The sequence below is a fragment of the Trichosurus vulpecula genome, chromosome 7, assembly GCF_011100635.1.
Source record: "Trichosurus vulpecula isolate mTriVul1 chromosome 7, mTriVul1.pri, whole genome shotgun sequence".
NCBI classification, from domain to species: domain Eukaryota; kingdom Metazoa; phylum Chordata; class Mammalia; order Diprotodontia; family Phalangeridae; genus Trichosurus; species Trichosurus vulpecula.
In genome coordinates this window covers 202,162,215-202,177,210 of record NC_050579.1, presented here as the reverse complement: position 1 = coordinate 202,177,210, position 14,996 = coordinate 202,162,215, and positions in this window count along the sequence as shown.

Genomic DNA, 14,996 nt, shown 5'->3' with positions numbered 1-14,996 from the left:
ATAGCTTCTCTTCTCCCAACCAAAACTAGTAAGTTATCTAAATGATAAAAATGTTTTTTGAGGAGCTAAAGAAGAAGATAATCCATTTTATTTGCAATTTGAATTATGTCTAAAAGAACTGAGATATCTTCTCAATGCTTCAAGGGTGAGGAACAGTGCATCTTGGAACTCTTAGTTATTGAGTCATGACTATGCAAAAAGAAAAGAGAAGCAAGAGTAGAAATTATGGTCTTGAATGACAGAAAAAGGGGGGAGGTGGAATTATAGGTCAGTGTGAGATTGAAGAATTTGTTTAAGGCAGGAATTCTAAACCAAGTTCCATGAACTTGTTTTTAAATTTTGATGATTATGCTTCAATATAATTGGGTCTTGACAAATTTATTAATGGGATCCCTAGTCATCCACTGGTTCTGAATGAGAACCACGTATACATGAAGAAATTAATTTCTTCAGTGGCAGGTATCATGTCTTCTATTTGGGTTCAAGTCCTGTGTCGGGTCCATACTGGTTGTGTGATCTGGGAAAGTCACTTAAACCTGTGAGTGCCCCAAGGTGACTCTTTAAGCTTCTAAGTTGTAGAAAAGGTAAGGATCTGCATTGGTGGTGGAATTTCCTCACCAGGAACTCCCTACATTGATGAAATCATAGGCTCTCTCCCTCTTTCTCTCTCTCTCCCTGTCTCTCTCTCTCTCTCTCTCTCTCTCTCTCTCTCTCACACACACACACACACACACACACACACACACACACACACACACACCCTTGGCAAAAACCAAATCTATACATACAGCTTCTACCGAAGAGCTCTCAGCAAAAAATTATGATGTCTGGCAATTTATCAATTGGAAAATCCCAAAAGCTGATGTTTCTGATCATACTCAGGTAAAATGTTCAACATAATAACTAATACCAATAATAAGGTTAATTGGAGCAAAGCACTATTATACTTACTAATTTATTAAAAATTAATCCTATCAACTAATAAAACACAACTAATAAAATGAATAAAAGAGTTAGACTATATTGTGGTTCTATTGTTCTTACTGAGTTACTTGATAGGGGAGGTAGGAAGGAAGAAAATTAAATCTCTGCCCAGAAAGCTTTTAAAAATGATGGTGCATTGCTGAAAGGCATCACTATGGTTTAATACAAGAGGCAGTGTGTGGTTTGTGGGAAAAGTGTGAAACTTTAAATCAGAAGAGACCTGGATTTGAATTCCATTTCTGACACTTACTGGCTATGTGACCCTAGGCAAATCACTTAAGTCCCCTGAGACTCATTTGTAAAATGGGGGGGTGGGTTATAATAGCATCTACCTCACAGTGTTATTGTGAGGCTAAAAAAGGGGAATGTACATAAAATGCTTTGCAAATTTCCACTTTTAGTAACAGATCTTGAGGGAAAGAAAATCAATTTACAATGGGATGTGACATGAATTAACTCTTGGCTAAACTTAATTTTAAATTAAATTACATTAATGTTCTACATTTTGGATTTAGTGGTCTACACTCCCCAACCACTTCCTCAATAAGCCAAATTTTACTCCAGAATGTTAGGATATCTTTGGGACAGAGGAAGCAATGACCACACAGTTAGAATACTACAACATTTATGTACCTACTACATGCAAAGTGTTATTCTGGGGTTTGGGGGGAAGGTAAAGAATAAGAAAGACATTGAACTTCTCCTAGTGAAGTTTATAGGTGAATATGATACTGAGGCAAGTAGTTATAAAGTAAGATGTGAAAAATCATGAGGTATCAAGTTATTTACTAAGTGCCAGGGGAAAGGCCATTATTGATTGGTAGATCAAGGATATCATGGAGATCAGAGCATCTGAACTCATCTTTAAAGGAGGTATACAATTTCAATAACTGAAAATGGGAGTAGAGTGGAGTTTCGGGTATGAGGAATGGGGTGAGCAAAGGGATAAAGCAAAGAATTTAACAGGTAAGAATGAGAGGTCTAATTTGGATGGAAGGGAAATACAATGAGATAAGGCTAAAAAGACAAGGTGGAACAAGATTTCGGAGGACCTTGAATTTGAGGCTAAAATGTTTAAACTTTGGTAGGCAAAAAGGTATCACTGAAGAGTTTTGAGGAGGCAAGTGGCATGTTAGATTAGTCTTTCCATGAGAGGAAAGGTTAGAATGGAGGGGAGAAAGGGTAGAATTGGGACAATTGGAAAGACTTGTTACTAAGTTACTCCAGGCCCCAGAAACTTAGAAGGCATAAAAACTTAACACATTTACTCCTCCAGCACCTAGAAACAACTGAATTTAGTACTTACTTAGCAATTAGCTAAGCCTGAAAGCTAACAAATGATCATGTTTTAGTATGGATGAGCCACTAAAGAAACTATATATTGTGACTAGCACATTGTTAGTTATACACGGTTAATTACATGTAGCTAATTTATTTAAACTCTATCTATTGGCCATTTACAATTTTCCTTTATTGTTTTATTATCTGAAGCTCAACTAGTTAAGGTCAAAGTTCCCAGAGCTCCTGACCTGCACCCCCATCTGTATCCCCCAAAATCTTGAGATATGTGATCACTGTACATTTCCATACTTACTTAAATGTTTTGATGGGTCTAAGCAGGGGTTCTTAATCATTTCTGAGGCAAATTAGTAGCAGAGTAGAAAGAGTGCAGGTCTTAGAGTCAGGAAGACCGGAGCTCAAAATCTGCCCTAGATACAAATGCCCTGTAACCCTGGACAAGTCACTTAACTGCCCAGTGCCTCAGTTTCCTCATCTATAAAATAGGGATGATAATGGCATCTATCTTACAGGTTTGTTGTGAGGATAAAGTGAGCATGTATATATATATACATATATATATACACACACATATATACATAAATGCATATCTATATACATACATATATATACATACATATACATATCAAGCAATTTGCAAATCTTTAGATACTATATAAATGTTAGCTGTAATTGTCATCATCATTATGTCATGTGGGCAGCTAGGTGGCACAGTGGATAGAGTCCCAGGACTAGTCAGAAAGACTCATTGTCCTGAGTTCAAATCTGGTCTCAGATGCTTATTAGCTGTTACCCTGGGCAAGTCACTTAATCCTATTTGCCTCAGTTCCTCATTCATAAAATGAGCTGGAGAAGGAAATAGCAAACCACTCCAATATCTTTGCCAAGAAAACCCCAAAGGGGGTCATGAAGAGTCAGATACAACTGAAAAATGACTGAACAGCAATTGTATCATGTAGTAGTCTGGTAAAGCCTACGGACCCCTTCTCAGAATAATGTTCTTAAATGCCTAAAATGAAATACATAGTATTATTTTTAAAATGGTATTGAAATATAATTCTCAAAAATGTTTTTTTAAAAATAAGTTAATGTACCCCAGGTTAAGGAAGGCATCTATGAAAATGAAGGCATCAAAAAGAACACTGGCTGTGGAGTTAGGGAACCTGAGATCAAATTTGACTTTGGACAATTACTGTCATTGCTATTTATGTGACATTGCGCAATTCGGTTCACCCCCATGTGCCTCAGTTTCTTCATCTGTAAAACGAGAGGGTTGGGTGAGATGGTCTCTGAGTTCTCCTTCAACTCTAGATCTATGATCCTATGAATCCCTAATTATCCATGTGGGCATTCTATCCTACAATGCAGATTATGATTCATCTATACCTTCTCATCCTATGTCTTTTGTCCATGTTCTTCCTTGTAGGTTCACCCAGGTCCTAGACTCCTTCTTCTAGAACAACCGAAATTCTGTGGATACTAAAGGCACATGAGGGCTGTCTGCCTATTAGTTATCCCTCGCTCTCATCATCTAACTACATTGACAACTTTTCAGGTCACAGGCATCTCTAGACCTTTTAGAATAATGTGAGAATTGTGACCTGCGGATGAGAATAACATAAACAATCATTACAAGAGATAAATATTAAGGTTGGTCCATTAACCCATGGCAGCAAAGTAGAATTCTACTTCTAGGGCTCAAAAGAAACTTGGAGGCCACTTAGTCAAACCTCTCCATTTTACAGACGAGGAAACCAAGACCCAGGGAGAGTAAATGGCCTGAACAAGTAATTTTAATCTGAACCCAAGTCTTCTTACTCTAGAACCAAAGCATGGTTCTAGATGGTAGCTCAGTTATTATATCTGTATAAAAATAAATTATAGAAATAAAAATACAAAGCAATATGTGGTACAATAAAAAAATGTTGATTTTGGAATCAGAGACCTTGATTTCAAATCACATATATCCCACCCCTGAAATCTACTACCCACATGATCTTGGGCAAGCCACTTCCCTGATGAATTTTTGTTGTTGTTCAGTAGTTTCAGTCATGTGTGACTCTTTGTGACCCCATTTGGGGTTTTCTTGGTAAAAATACAGGAGTGGTTTATCATTTCCTTCTCTATCTCGTTTTATAGATGAGGAAACTGAGGCAAACAGGGTTAAGTGACTTGCCCAGGATCACACAACCAGGAAGTGTCTGAGGACAGATCTCAACTGAGGAAAATGAGTCTTCTGGACCGCGGCCTCAGTATCCTGTCCACTGTGCCATCTAGCCGCCACCCATGAGGAAGCTTAGTTTCCACATCTATAAAATGAGAATGTCAAACTAGATGACCTCTGAGGTCCCTCCCAGCTCTAGACCTATGACCTTATAATCTTAATTTAAACTCAAATAATTTGAAATTGAGATAATTCTGAAAGCAGTCAAACAAGTTTACCTTTGTATTATTTATGAGAAAGTGTTTTTGACAAGGTATCAAGTGAATCAATACAGGCAACAAAATTGTGAGGAAGTGTAAATTATATGAGGCCACCTTTTCACCACTCTCAAGCACAGCAGCAAAAATAATTTGCCATGAACACGTGATATATGACTTTTTAAAATCTTTTCATTAAAGCAGGTCCCCAAAGCACTTCTACTTGGAACTTTTTTGTTATCTTATTTCAAGGTATTCTATGTAATAGAGAGTAATAAAACCAATGCTTGTTCAAAATTTCTATAACTCATACTTTTAACTAATTTGGACTGGCTTTCCCACTCGTTTGTCCAACGTGATAACAATCTATTACATGTATATTCTTGATCCCTGCTTTTCTATTCTTTGGTTATAAAACCCAGGTTTTTTCCCTATTAAGGAAGACATTAATTATCTGCTAGTAATTTACATTTATTTAGTGCTTCACAGTTTACAAAGTGCTGTCCTCACAACAAACATAAAATTAATAATGCAAGTATTATTCTCTCCCTGGCACAGACGAGAAAAGTAAGGCCGAGAGGTTAGGGTTACATGGCAAAGTTTACATTGGGACTCCAACTAGTCTTCAAACTGTAGGGCTCTTTATCAGTAAGAATCATAACATTTCTTTATAAGAAATAGGAACATTCAACCTGGTATCTCAGAGTCAGGAATCAGTATCATAAATGTGAAGGATGTGGGAAACAACATGGAGTTTAATTTATGGATTCTGTTCTCTGTTCATTCTTCAATGGCACATTGATTCCCCAAAAATTAGAGTTCATGTGATGGTTGAGGCCAAAATGCTGTTCAAATCTATCTAACCCACTGGGACATATTCCTCATTCATCACACAATCACAGATTCTGACTATCTAAAAAATAGTTCTCAAACACAAGTGGAAAGGTCAATGCAGGTGTCTTTCAGAGTAAATCTCTCTTGTCTTAGGCCCTATTTATTAAAGCCTCTCTTTGTGTGGTTAACAAGGGAGCTTAAATACAAATTAGTTAAACAAAAGCAACTGGACATAAATTCCCTTTTTAAAAACATTTTATTTTTTCCCAATATGTATAAAAACAATTTTCAACATTTGCTTTTTTTTTAAATTTTGAGTTCCAAATTCTCTCCCTCCTCCTTCCCATCCCCCCTTTCTGAAATGGTAAGCAATTTGATATATGTTTTACATGTGCAATCGTGCAAAACACATTTTCACATCAGTCATGTTGTAAAATAAAACACAGACCAAAAAAATGAAAAAACTGAAAAATGATATGCTTCAAACTGCATTCAGATGCCATCAGTTATTTCTCCGGAGGTAGATAACATTTTCCATTGTGAGTCCTTTGGAATTATCTTGGATCATTGATTGTATTGCTAAGAATAGCCAAGTCATTCACAGTTGATCATCACAAAATATGACTATTACTGTGTACACTGTTCTGGTTCTGTTCACTTCACTTTGCATCAGTTCATATAAGTCCAGGGGGGTTTTTCAAGATTTTTTATTTTTAGTTTACAACACTCAGTTCCAGATTTTCTTTCCCACCCTTCCCCTCCCTCCCCAAGATGGCATGGAATCCAATATATCTTCTACATATAACTTCACATTGAACTTATTTACACAATAGTCAAGTTGTAAAGAAGCTTTTCTTCTTTTTTTAAGATTGTTTTTGGTGGGGGAAGGCAGGGCAATTGGTGTTAACTGACTTGCCCAAGGTCATGCAGCTAGGAATTGTGTCGAGTGTCTGAGGCTGGATTTGAACTCAGGTCCTCCTGACTCTAGGGCCAGTGCTCTCCTCACCGCACCACCTAGCTGTCCCTAGGTTTTTTTTCTAAAATAATCTTGCTCATCACTTCTTATAGCACGATAGTATCCATTACTATCAAATTCCTCAACTTGTTCAGCCATTCCAAAATTGATGGACATCCCCTCAATTTCCAATTGTTTGTCACTACAAGAAGAGCTACAATAGTCATTTTTGTACAAATAGGTCCTTTTATTTTTAAATCTCTTTTTGATACAGACCTAATTGTGGTATTGCTGGCTCAAAGGATATGCACAGTTTGATAGTCCTTTGGGCATAGTTCCAAATTGTTCTTCAGAATGGTTGGATCATTTCACAGTCCACCAACAATGCATTAGTGTCCCAATTTTCCTACATGCCCTCCAACATTTATCACTTTCCTTTACTGTCATATTAGCCAATCTGATAGGTATGAGGTGCTGTCTCAGAGTTGTTTTAATTTGAATTTCTCTAATCAATAGTGATTTAGGTCATTTTTATATGACAATAAATATCTTGATTTCTTCATCTGAAAACTTCCTGTTCTTATCCTTTGACCATTTATCAATTGGATGAACGATTTGTATTCTTATAAATCTGACTCAGTTCTCTGTACATTTGAGAAATGAGGCCTTTATCATAAACACTTGCTACAAAAATTTTTTCCCAGTTTTCTGTTTTATTTCTAATCTTGGTTACATTGGTTTTATTTGTGCAAAACTCTTTTAATTTAATGTAATCAAAATTATCCATTCTACTTTTCTAATGCTATCTCTTGTTTGGTCACAAATTCTTCCTTCATCCATAGATCTGACAGGTAAACTATTCCATGCTCAGAGGAGTTTATGGTATGACCCTGTATGTCTAAATAATGTACCCATTTTTACTTTATCTTGGTATATGATATAAGATGTTGGCCTATACCTAGTTTCTGCCATATTGTTTTCAAGTTTCCCAGCAGTTTTTGTCAAGTAGTAAGTTCTTGTCCCAAAACTTTGGGTCTTTGGGTTTATCAAACATCACAGATTCCTTTTGACTAAACCTCCCTCAGATGATCCACATTTGCTCAGAATGCAACAAAAACAGCTTTCTAGAGCACAGATAGCAAAGAAACAAGGTTTAATGTAGGGAAAACCCTACTATCAGTTAGTCTAGTAACAATGACACAGGGGAGAAAGAAAAGAAAGGGGACAAATTCGCTATGTCTCACAGCACGGCAAACACGTATTCAGGCAAACAACAAATTCGATGCAGGCAGAGAACTTAAGTGGGTTGATGAGCCATACAAGGCTCCAACTTCTCATTATTACACTCAGCTTGGGTTAATAAGACCCTTCCTTGCCCTTGGATGACTGCTGGTGCATCTGCCCAAAAGAAAGCAAAAGTTCCTGGGATTCCCCCGTCAAGCAAGGCCTCTGCCTCCCCAAACCTTTCAGTCACTCCTTCTAGCTGGGAAAAACTCCACTAAACCCCCTTACCAATAAGGTGATGCACTTGAAAGGTCTTGGGGAATGGGGATCTGAAGAGGAATATCAGGAGAAAGCTGAAAGCAGGATGCTATGTACCCCAGACATTACATATCCTATAACAATGGTGCTGAAGAAACCCACAACTTAGTGAGGGCCTTCTGCTTCCCTACAGCAATGCATTCCAGATGCAAACCAGTAATGAGTTCTGGAGAAAGGCCTTGCCTAGAAGAACTGGAAAGATACCAGGTAAGCCTGTTGGGTCAAGTTTCTTTATTCACGTAGTTACAAAGCTAAAAATCGTCATTGTGGTAATTATATGCTAATTGGTTTAACTTGAGGTAAAGTATGTTTCAAACTTCATGTTAAAATGCACACATAAACAAATTTTGATAATATTGGCTCAATTTATCATCACTTCTGTGGCTTGGGGCTCACAGCGAACTTTTGTGAGGAAATTTCCCTGCCCTGATCCCCGATGAAAATTCTCCACTATGCAATTCCAACTATCCAATTGATGGGAAATTTTAATGAGTATGAAAATGATGAAGGATTCTAAATTTCATAACTCCTTTTAGTGAATCTCTTCTTTAGACTCAATAGCTCTAATCACAAGTTCCTTTAACCAGTCTTTATATGAGATGAAATAGAGGGGACTCAACATCCTTGTAGCCTTCCTCTGTATTGTCTTCCATTATTAATGACCTTCCTATAATGCAGCCTCCAGAAATTAATATAGTATTTTAGATGTGGTCAAGAGGAAGTAAGGGAAAAATATCATTCAATGAGCTGCTAGCACTCAGTTTCCTCATCTGTAAAATGTGAGAATTTAATTAAATTACCTCTAAGGTCCCCTCCAGCTCTCACACTCTGTGGTACTGTGGGATGAGTTGAGCCTCATAATGTTTAATTTCTGCTTCAGTTCATGGCTATGATAATAAAGGAATACATCAAATATTTAGTAGTAGAAAGTGAGCTTCAGGAGAGCAAGGGTTATTTGGGGGTCTTTGCCTTGCTTTGAATCCCCAACACTTAGCACATAGTGGGTGCTTAATAAATGCTAGATGAGTAACTGGCTGGTCCAATGAGTACTTATTAAGCACCTACTATGTTCTGAACACTGTGCTAGACTTCAAGGATACAAAGACAAAAAGACAGTCCCTGCCCTTAAGGAGCTTCCAATCCATGAGAGGAGGCAGCATATGTATATACAAATATATAGATCATATACAAAATAAATACAAGGAAGTTTTGGAAGGAGTGCACTAGAAGATGGGGGGATTAGGAAAGATTTTCCTATAGAATATGGTACTTGAGCTGACTGTGTTAGTAATGAGAAGAGGTCAAGAAGCCAAAAATGTTATAGAGGTAGAAACTACAAAATCTGGCAACTAATTGGATGCGTAGGGTCTATGAAAGTACAGAGTCAAGGCTAACAACAAGGTTGCAAAGCTAAACAATTGGAAGAATGGTAGTGCCCTGGACAAGAACAGGAAAGCTCAGAAGTGAAGAAAAGATAATGGATTCTATTTTGAACATGTTGAGTTTCAAATGACTATCAGAAATCTACTTGGTTTCTGGAATAAGACTGGAGCTCAGGAGAGGCTAGAGTTGAATATATAGATGTAAGAGTCACCAACTGAGAGATGATAATTAAATCTATGAGAGGTGACGAGCTCACCAAGTGAGAGGTAAAGAAGTCAAAAATCTATTATTAAATGGTAGACCTGGGACTTGAACCCAGATCTGCTGACTTCAAATCCACTATACTTTTCACCACACCACACTGTTAAGTGATCTCTATCTGCTTTGGGAGGGGGGGGTGTATGGAGTATTCAGGACAGACTAACACCTCTGGCGTCAGGGCTTGCTGAGCCTTTTTCAGGGCTTTTCATCCACCTTTGGTGTCCACTTTTCACCCAACTCTTCCTGTGGCTCCAAGAAGCTGTAGCATGCACAGTGGCCACACACTGGAAAAACCATCTAAACCAAGTTGAGGGCAACCAACAGGCCTCAAATCCCAAACATGTGAAGACTTCCCCTAGCAGAATAGGCAGATCAGAACAATTTGTTCCAGTGAAGACGGCTGAAGTAGATGCTGTGGAGCCCTTAGAACTTAGTCAGATATGGAAGGTGTCAAGGTCATCCACCACATCCTTGGGTCATTGACAGTCATCTTGACTTTTGTCTTGCCACTGGACTTTGATGACTCTGGAAGAGAGAGTGATGAGAACAACTCTGTGCAACTCTACCTCAATTATATCCAATTCATTCTTAAGTCAAGACAATCACCCATGATGTCATTGGCCTTCTTCAAAATGGACGAACAATTTGATCTTTTATTTTCTGCCACCACATACTTTAATGACTCCATCAGTATTGGTCTTTCCTTCACAGATATACCTTCTTATATTTATAATTCTTATCCTTACCTTTCTAAATCCTTCAGAAGAGATCAGCCCAATGGGCTGAAGACCTTTTTCTGGTTCTTTTAATAATCCACCAAATAGTACTTGGCAGTAACATACAGAATGATGCATTCAATAAATACTTGCTACCTTGACAATCATGATTACTAGATATGATATAAATACTGAATAAATAAAAACTTTCCCTAGGGGTCTAATTCTGTGAGTTGCTATAGGAAAAAAAACTTCTCAAGCCCATCGATTAGTATTCAAGAACTATAGTGTCAAGTTGTCTATAATGGGACTAGCATGATGTCATCATTCAGAACTAACCTTCGATATACTCAGAAATTTATAATGGTGTCTGTATCTATAATCTCACCAAATTGATGTGATCAATATTTCCAGAGAAAACATAAATATATTTAATTAATATCTTTATGAACATGACAGAGATATTCACAAAAAAACTTTATTTAAAGTCCTTTATTTTTGTGACTAAAGATAAAATGATGATGATGATGATGATGATGATGATGATGATGATGATGATGATGATGATGATGATGATAAAAATAATGGCCCACGTTCATCTAGTACCTTAACGTTTCCAAATTTCTTTCCTCCTTTTTGTGGAAAAAGAAACTGAGTTTCAGAAAAAGTTAAATAACTTACCTAGAGTCATTTTACTAGGAAATGTTGGAATTAAGACTTGAACCCAGATCATCAGACTACGGACACAGTAATCATTTAGTACTCTTCAATGGCTATACTATGCTATTGCTTGCTTGCTTCCCTAAAAATGAAAGAGAGCTATATCAAAAGCAGCCTTTCATTTGGAGTTTGACAATCTACATTAGAAACTGATCCTCCAACCGCATCAAATATTTGATTCACACCTCAATCACTGAAGCATAGAACTCAGGCCATAACATAGAAAATAAACTGTATCTCTAAACAGCTATTATTTTTGGCCAAATAACATGAAAAACACTTAAATTAAGTTCATGTTTTGTTGATTATGGGCTTAGGAAAACTCAGCTAAAAAGCTCAATAAAAATAATCAAGATTTGGAGAGTAAGTCAAAAATTTAAACAAAATTTCCTGAGGTGAATTAAAGTAAATACAACCATTTCAGAAACAGTACAGGGCATTATGAATAAAAGAAAGAATCACTTCAGTGTCAGGCCTGGAATACAGTCATAAGTGAGGAAGGAAGAAAAAAGAAAGGAAGGAAGGAAGGAACGGAACGGAGAGAGGGAGGAAGGAAGGAAGAAAGAAAAGGAGGGAGGGAGGGACTTGGTTTTTCCTGTATGGATGGATAAAAGAGCCTTCCAATATCCAATTTTTGTTTTTAATCAAATCAATTTTGCCTCATCTCACTTAAGTCAAGGATTTGATTTAGTACTTCCACCCACATCCAAAACTTCTTTCAAATTCCACCTCCTCTAAGAAAGCCTCCCAAACAAGTTGGATCAAGGATTAGATACTGAATTTTCACAACCATCAGATTCAAATATTCATACCTCATGATAAACCTATGTTAAATTTAAAACCTCAAATATGCAAAACAGAACTCTTATGTTTGGCAACTCTCTTAAAATGCCAGGTTGTCTTTTGCCTATTAGATAGTATCATCCTGTCAATAGAGCCCTCTGTGTCAAAAATATAGTGAGTAAAGTTGTGGAATCACAGATTTTTAGCACTGGGAGGAATCCTACAGAGCACCTTGAGCAATTTCCTCAAAATGAAACTCAGAGATGAAGTGACTTGCCTGAAGCTAGACCTTCACAGAGTGTCAGTGCAAGGTATTCTGTTTTCAAATCCAATGTTCTTTCTGTGACATCATAACTAAATCTAACAGAAGCTTTCATTCTCTAATATAGCTGATCTCTCATGTAAAAAAGTCAATTAATGAGAGTAAATAGATTTGTGCTGAAGGGAAGATAACAGATCTAGGAGAGCTAATTGGGAGCCAAGTCTAGTTCCAACTCTGCCCCTAATTTGCTACATGGCCAAGTTGCTTAGAGCACTAGTGTCAAACTTAAATAGAACTGGGAACCACTAAACCATACATCAGGATCCCTGTGAAGTATATTGACTTAGAAAACCATATGTTAACATTATTTATGTTCTATTCTATTTTTATTTGTTTTGCTATGTATTTTCCAATTACATTTTAATCTAGCTCAGCTGCACTCAGGAGTGTTGTTGGCCTCATGCTGCAGTAGGCCTTATGTTTGACATCTTTGATTTAGAGAATCTCAGAGTCAGTTTGTTTTTGCCATATTGATTATAAAAAGTTGCTGTTTTTATTGTTGTTTTCACAAGGAGGAAGAGTGAAGTGGGAGGTAGAGAAAATAAATGCTCATTAAGAAAAAAAACTATAAAAATGATAATGACATATTACTGTGCTATAAACAATAAATATGATTAATACAGAGATGCACTGAAAGACTTACATGGTCTGTTGCAGAGTGAGGTAAGCAGAAATAAGAAAACAAAGTAAACAATGCAATCACAAAAATAATGAAGAGGGAAATGACCAGAACCAAGAGAATGTTAAATATAATATTAGCAATATTGTTTTAAGAACAACCTTGAGCAACTAAGTCATTTTGACTATTATAAATACCCACATTAACTACAAAGGACATATGAAGAAAGACACCATCTGTATTCAGAGAAAGAACCGATAAGTAAAATATATACAGAATGATATATATTTTCGTATATATGTATGTGTGTGTGTGTGTGTGTGTGTGTCTAATGGCAGCCATCTCTAGGGTGAAGGGGGTAGAAAAAAGAAATAAAAGACATTTACATGGTAGCTTTATTGTGAATTTAAAAGGAATAGCAAGTTGTACATGATAGGTTTACAGTTTCACATGTGGTCTTTTTTATCATACTATGTTACGGAAATGCCTTTTAATTCCATAAATTAAAAATAAATATTTTTTCAAAAAACTGAATGTCAAAAAATTACAAAAAATAAGCATGGTGCCCAAAGAAGAAATATTCAAAAACATCCCCATCTCACTCCTTTGCAGATCTGAGAAGTTCCAAATACAGAACATCGCATGTATTTTCAAATTTTTTTCTCTCAAGGTATTGATTGGTTTTTCTGTCTTTTCTTCTGTTGTTCCTCCTTTTTTCTTTTAAAAAATTGTTATATTGGATGACTCTCTGGGACAGAAGAGGAAGGCAGATACTGGGAGAGATTTTGGTGATGTAAAAACAAATTTTCAAAACAAATTTAATAAAAGTTACATTAAAAACTATATGAGTTGGAAGGCACCTGAGATATTGATTCAAAATCAATGGTATTGATTACATACCTACTATGTTCAAAGAATTGTGGTAGGTACTAGGATATCAAATAAAAAGATCTTGCCATGTAATCCACTTTAGAGAAAAGGAAACTGAAGCCTGGAGATGGGATATGATAATCTGTTGGGATCTCAGTTTCCTCCTCTACTGAAAAAAAAAAAAAAGCTGGGGAGGTTTCTATATTATCTTTAAAGTCCCATTTGGCTGTAATTCTATATTTCTAAGGACAGACCATTAACCAGTTAGCTGGGCCATAGAAAAAGATCTTTGATCTGCATTTAGCATCATGCAATAATAATAACATTATTTTATAATTAATTCATATTAATAATAATTAATATATTAATCCAGATAACCTTGCTTCTTAATCCTCTTCTTCCTAATATATCATGTTCATTTGTCCCTTTTAGGGTAAAATATAAATCCTTTATTTTTGACTACAGTTGTTTGTCCTTACTTTAAGGAAGAGAAGTTATTGCTAGTCTCTTATAGTCAGCCTTCTTTGAGAATTAGTTTTTGCAAAGCCCCGAAAACTCACTAAGAAATAGATCTGCACCCAAGTAGCATTATGAGACACTAGATAGGGATGGAAAAGTCAGCAAGGCCAATCCACCAGTGCTTGGGATGGCTTCCCCATCAGGGCTGGGCCTGAAACTTCTGACTTCTCCCCAGCACATTCAAATGACTAGACGGATCATGGTGAGTTTAATCCTTTAATGGGTTAAACTACCCATGCTCCCCGTGGGTAGACGCAGAAATAAATAACACCCAGCACAGTGTCTAGCCCACAGGACGTGCTTAATAAATGCTTCTGGATCTATCCAATGGAAGCAATCTTTTAAAAAAAAAAGCCATAGCCAAAAAGAAGACAACTTCAAATTTTAGAAGAAAATAGGACAAAACAAAAAAAAAAGTCTCTATCATTAAGCACAAAAGGCCTTGGGCTGATCTTTTCCTAGTATAGAGCAAACTATAAAGTATTCACTAAGTACTCCAGACACCAGGCTCACTTCAAGTTCTCATCTTATAAAGCAACTATTTTAATGAAATGCAGAGTCTTCTTCTACCAACTTGAATTCTCGGAGTTATTTAAAACAAAAAAAGGACATTAAAATGGTATTAATAAAGATGCTGACAAACCCATGAGCACAAAGCCCAGAAAACGAGTTTGCAATGAAAGTGAGGGTGGCTGGTGCCCATTGTCATAAACGAGGCATTGTAACTAGGAAGGTCTGTGCTTTTTTCCCATGCTGTTTAAATTAATC